Source organism: Protopterus annectens, chromosome 13.part0, assembly GCF_019279795.1.
Source record: "Protopterus annectens isolate FY-2018-M chromosome 13.part0, PAN1.0, whole genome shotgun sequence".
In the NCBI taxonomy this organism is placed as follows: Eukaryota; Metazoa; Chordata; order Ceratodontiformes; family Protopteridae; genus Protopterus; species Protopterus annectens.
This window is the reverse complement of record NC_056747.1, coordinates 160,757,049-160,763,048: the sequence shown is the minus strand read 5'-3', so window position 1 is coordinate 160,763,048 and position 6,000 is coordinate 160,757,049. Positions and strand designations below refer to the sequence as shown.

Below are 6,000 nucleotides of genomic sequence, written 5' to 3'. Positions count from 1 at the left end.
CAGAAACCATAAAAGTATAACTGAAAAGTTTTAATTGATTTAAAATTATTTGTAAGAAAATTAAATCTTAAATTGTTTGATGATGCAGCTAGTATGAAGGTAGACTTGAGAAGAAAGAGCACTTATAACCCACCCTTGCACCCTGCTTTGCAAATATTTGAGGAACTGGTGGAATTTGAACTTAGAAAGTTAAAAACATTTAATAAAAATGAAAGTATGAATTTGTCAGAGAGAAAAATTTGCTACAGGAATTGATGGATTCAGGTCTCCGTATTATGAAGCCAGACAAAGGGGTTGGCGTGGTGATTATGGAAACTATTGATTATGAAACATTCATGTTTGAGATTTTGAGTAATGAGGATAAATACAGCTTGGTTTCTAGAAATGAAATCAATATTGCTTACTCTAAAGTAGATTTCTTTGTAAATGTCCACTTCTTGCAAGGGGATATGGAGATTAAATTACTTGAAATTTCACTGTAAAACCCCCCCCCCCCCTTCGAGTACCGATTGTGTTTGGTATACCCAAGATATATAAAAACATAGAGAAAAACCCCGATGTTAAGTTGTCTATCTCGCCTTCATTCTTGCTGGATGGGTTCGGAGCCGATCCTCGGCTCCGACTCGGCCACTCTAAAAGCTCGAGAGCTAGTTCCACCGGCTCGAGGCTCCCCTATATCCCACAATGCTAGGCGGTAACTCCTCAGATCTCGTTTGCCGCTACAGCGATCGAGGTGCGTTCCTACCGGCTCAGGTTAGTTTTTGAAAAGAAACTAGTTTTTTTCTTAGCCTTTTTCCCCTTTTTAAGTTTTTCTAAAGAGTTTTACACTGTGAGTAGTCCATTCCATTCCCAGTAAATTTTTTCCCTTTTTCCTAAAACTCACCAAAAAAATTTTCCCTTGGGCCTTAGGCCCAGTCCCTCCCATCCTAGTAGTGAGTGACTGTGTTTTTTAGGGATTTATTTGTCTAACTTAATTTAATTTAGTTTAAATTAATTTCTAAGTGTAATCGGTGTGTGTTTGTGTGGTTACATTTCTTTCTTAGACATGTCTAAGGACTCAAAGGTCTCAGGCTTTAAGAAGTGTGACTCGTGCTGTCAGAAGGTGTCTCTGACAGACGGTCACACTTCTTGTGTGTACTGCCTGGGACCTTTGCATCTGCAGGACTCATGTGCTGTTTGCCATGGCTTCAGCCCTAGAGTCCTGCAGGAGCGCAAAAATAAGCTCATTCTGAGGGGCTTATTGAAGCCTGAGGGTCCCCCGACTCAGTCTTCGGGGAAACCCTCGAAGCCTACCAAACTGTCGGCTCCAGTCTCTGAGTCGTCTTCTGGGGCTTCGAAGGCTGTTCGAACATCGGCTCCGGCCGGAGCCGATGACTCTCGAACTCTTGTACCTGCTATTTCCTCTGCTCCGGCCGGAGCCGAGGCAGACATTGGTGAGTCGGCTCCGATCAGGTTGTCGGAACCGACCACAAGAAACGGGTCCCCCGGTCACCATCTATCGGCTCCGTTCATTTGGCTCCAGCATCTCCATTGCTGTCTGAACGGAGCCATAGATCTCACTCCTCTAGGTCGTCGAGACTTTCTGATCATGACCTTCAGAGAGTAGTGAGTCGACTTCCTAAGTCCGAGGCACTGGCCCAGATGCTTCAAAGCCCGACTCAACATTCGATGGCTAATCCCATCATTCAAAATATTCCTCCTCCGACTCCTCTGAGTTCGGAGCCGGGGCGGCTCGGACCCGAGACTGTGGCTGCGTCGGAACCGATACCTTTGTCTTCGGTACTGTCGTCTGCTCCGATTTCTTCCTTGGAGGAATCTCGGCGCAGGATTTCCCTCGTCGGCTCCGAGGGGGCGAGTGGCATCGGACCCTTGTCCGACCCCACTCTCCCTCTCGGTGCTTCGTTGCTGGTGAGTTCGGCTCCGACATTGGCCTCGGAGCCATCACTGTCTGTGCCGGGGGAGGTTTTCAGCTTTTCGGAGCGGAGACCTCCGGCCCTGCCTGACAGGGGTGCCTTCGAGGTCATGAGGAGCGTGTTAGAACCAGGTTCAACCCCACAGTCTGCTCCATCTGCCCCTCCCTCCACGGTGCCTCTGGTGATTTCTGCTCACTCTCTCATCCCGGATCGCAGAGAGCCAGCTCCTCAAGTATCCCCAGTGGGGATCTCCTCCTCTTCTGAGGCCTCTCCTGACCCGGTAGGAGAGCCTCCTAGGAAGAGGCAGTGCAAGAGGAAGCACATAGACTCCCCTGAGTCTGTCACCTCTGACACAGATTTAGAGGATTCTGAAGGTTCCCCCTCTGAAGATGTCTCCTTTGCAGACATCCTCGAGATCTTAAAACAGAGGGGGAATTGGCCAGCCCTCAACCCTTCAGAGAATGAATCTGTGTATCTTGAGGTGTTTGGCTCTCGCCCTTCCACCTCCTGGGTGTCCCCTCCTTTTGACCCCCTTATGCGGGTGGTGGCAAAGAAGGCCTGGACGGCTCCTGACTCTGTGGATCCCACACCCAGGAGACCTTCAAAGTTTATCACCGCCCCCAAGGACAAGGAGTTTTTGACCAAAGGCGTCTCTGTGGATGCTATGGTGGTGGCTGCAGCCACCAAGAAGGAGCTAGCAGATCCTTCAGTGCCTGTCCATCCTCCTAACAAGGAGTCTAGGACTATGGACAGGTACGGGAAGCAGATGTTCTCGTCAGCGACCTTTTCTATGCGCTCGCTGAACTACCTGTGTCATTTCACTCGTCTCCAGAGAGATTTGATCAAGGAAGTGAGTGAAATGTTAAAGGACCCAACAGCTGCGGGTTTTCAGGACAGTATGAACTCTCAGCTGGCTACCCTCAATTCAATAGTTAACTCCTCCATGCGCCTCCTTTCGTACGCGGCTGATGGAGCGAGTAGAGCGGCAGGTACAGGTGTGGCCTTACGTCGGCATGCCTGGATGCGGCTATGTAATTTTGCGTACCCCTTTCAAAGCATCCTTCACTAACTCCCCGTTTGATGGATCATCCCTCTTTGGTCCTCAAGTGAAGGAAACCCTGACTAGGTGCGAGACGGAAGGCAAAACTCTTTCTGCCGTTGGAGTCTGTTTTTCTACCCCTTCTAGGCCTTACCGCAAAGGCCAGAAGGGGGGAAAGATGTGGTTCCGCAAACAATCTCAAGGAGCATTGCCTGACACACACAGTCTGTTCCCCTCTAGAGGCAGAGGGGGGAACAATAATGGTAGATGCCGCCCTAGAGGCAGAGTGGGCCCGCAGAATCAGGGCAGTCGAGAAACCTTTTCCGACAAGCCCTTTCAGCATCCCTGAGGTGTTGCCCGACTGTCCACCTTCGGAGGCAGTTGCGGGAAGATTATCTCTGTACCCAGAAGCCTGGCAATCCCTAACTCAAGACAAGTGGGTACAGACTATCATTTCCGAAGGCTATACAATCCCGTTCTTTCGCTCTTCAAACCAAGCAAAAAAATCCCTTCCAGGCGTTCCACCCAGTCAAAGGGGGCAAGCAGCTTTAGAAATATCAAAGCTGCTTGCAAAAAGAGCCATTCAGCCAGTTCCAGCAGACCAACAAGGATCCGGAATCTACTCCAAATTCATTTTGGTTCCAAAGAAAACAGGGGACTGGAGACCCATTTTGGATCTCAGCAACTTGAACAAGTCTGTCAAGAAAACAAAATTTCGGATGGTCACGCTGCAGTCCATTCTACCCCTTTTGGGGCGGGACAACTGGATGTGCTCTATAGATCTCCAGGATGCGTACTACCACATTAAAATGAGCAGACGCTCCAGGAGTTTTCTCCGCTTCAGGCTGGTTACCAGTCATTTTCAATTCAGGGCCCTGCCCTTTAGTCTCACTACAGCCCCCCAAGTGTTAACCAAATGTATGGCAGTGGTCGCCTCTCATCTAAGACATCAAGGATTCCAGGTGTTTCCATATCTAGACGACTGGCTCCTTACAGCCCCCACCAAGCATCTTCTGCTTCTCGCCAGAGACTATACCCTTCACACATGTCAGACATTAGGCATTTCAATAAATTACGAAAAGTCTGTTTTGTCGCCTTGTCGTGTTATTACCTTCATAGGCGCAAATCTAGACACAGTCAGCCTGTCAGCCAGACTCACAGAGCAGAGAATAGCGGACATACACAGACAAGTTTCTCTTGTCTTGCAAAGCAGCAAAATCAGAGTCAGACTAGTCCTGAAGGTCTTAAGGTTAATGGCGGCTGCTATCCCTCTTCTTCCTTTAGCCAGGTTCCATATGAGGATTTTACAATGGATGCTCTTCACTCAATGGTCATACCAACAACTTCCAATGTCCCATGCCATTGCGATAACACAATCGTGCAGGAATCATCTTTCTTGGTGGATCACATCCTCCCAGCTCTTCCTAGGAAGACCTTTTGTTCCTCCCCCTCCGGTTGCTACACTGACAACGGACGCCTCCCTGATCGGGTGGGGGGGCATTACCAGGGCAGGACGGTCCAGGGCATATAGCAACCTTTCGAACGCCACTTGCACATAAATGTCATAGAGATGAGAGCAGTGCTTCTAGCGTTGCAAGCCCTACAAGACTCTCTTCCCAAAGGGACTATAGCAATTCAGACGGACAATATGTCTGTAGTGTGGTACATCAACAAACAGGGCGGAACCAGATCCCACCCCCTATGTCGAGAGGCACTCAGACTATGGCAATGGGCGATTTCTTCTCAGCGGTTTCTGTTAGCAACGCACATTCCCAGGAAGTCCAATGTAATTGCGGACAAATTGAGCAGAGCTATTCTCATGCCTCACGAGTGGTCTCTGAAAAATTCAGTGTTGGACAAAATCTTTCGAAAGTGGGCAGGCCTTGCTGCAAACTTTTTGCTACTCCCCAAAACAGCAAGTGCGACGATTATTTCACCCTCTTTCCCCAACCAGGCCATCCCAGCAGAGACGCTCTAGTCCACGTTTGGCCCCGGGGACTTTTGTATGCCTTCCCTCCCTTTCCGCTGATATCTCAACTAATACAGAAAGCCATCGCTCAGAAAGCTTCCATGATCCTCATTGCCCCTTACTGGCCTCTACAGATTTGGTTCCCATTTCTTCACCGTTATCTGCTGGAGCAACCCTGGCATCTGGACCCAGTTCCAGACCTCTTGACCCACCAGTCGGGTCAGTTGCACCGCTCCCTCCCTTCTCTGAACTTCACGGCATGGTTTCTCCAATTCCAACTCTAGCCAGGCTTCCCCTAATATCTCACTCAGTCCGAGATATTTTAATAGCCTCTCATAAATCTTCCACTAGGAAGATTTATCATAGTAAATGGAAACGTTTTTCCTATTGGGCGCATTCAAAGGATATAGATCCTTTCACTGCTTCCATTCATTCAGTTCTAGATTTTCTAGCCGAACTTTTCCACTCAAGTTCATCTCCTTCTACCATCAAGGTTCAATTGGCAGCTATATCCAACTTTCATGTTGGAATCTCAGAGTCCTCCATTATGTCTCACAAACTCTGCAAGGCCTTTTTAAAGGGAGTTTTTCTCCTCAAACCTCCTATCAGGGATCCTCCTCCTCTATGGGATCTCAACTTAATTCTGACATCCTTGATCCCCCCCCCCCCCCTTTGAACCTGCGGCTTCATGCTCAATGAAATTGCTATCTTGGAAGACTCTTTTTGGTAGCTATTACTTCAGCCAGAAGAGTCTCTGAAATTCATGCTCTGTGTAGTCGATCCCCTTATCTTTTGTTTCATAAGGATAAGGGTATCCTTATGTACCAACCCATCCTTTTTGCCTAAGGTAGTTTCTCCGGCAAATTTGAATCAAGCCATTGATCTTCCTGTGTTTTTTCCTAACTATTCCAACAGATCAGAACAAAAATTGCTTTGGTTAGACGTTCATCGCCAACTTGGGTACTATTTGGACAGGACCAAACATTGTAGGAAGTCTGATCAACTGTTTGTTTCCTATGCAGAAGGCAGAATGGGCCTTCCAGTTTCTAAAGTATCTCTTTCTAGATGGCTTACTTCAT

At 48.2% G+C, this 6,000-nt stretch overlaps 1 protein-coding gene across 1 annotated transcript in view; it reads left to right on the top strand.

Annotated features, from left to right (window-relative positions):
• The window catches only part of CPAMD8 (C3 and PZP like alpha-2-macroglobulin domain containing 8), a 7,231,600-nt gene that overhangs the window by 717,653 nt on the left and 6,507,947 nt on the right, over nucleotides 1–6,000 (top strand). The gene's annotated exons all lie outside the window — the stretch shown is intronic.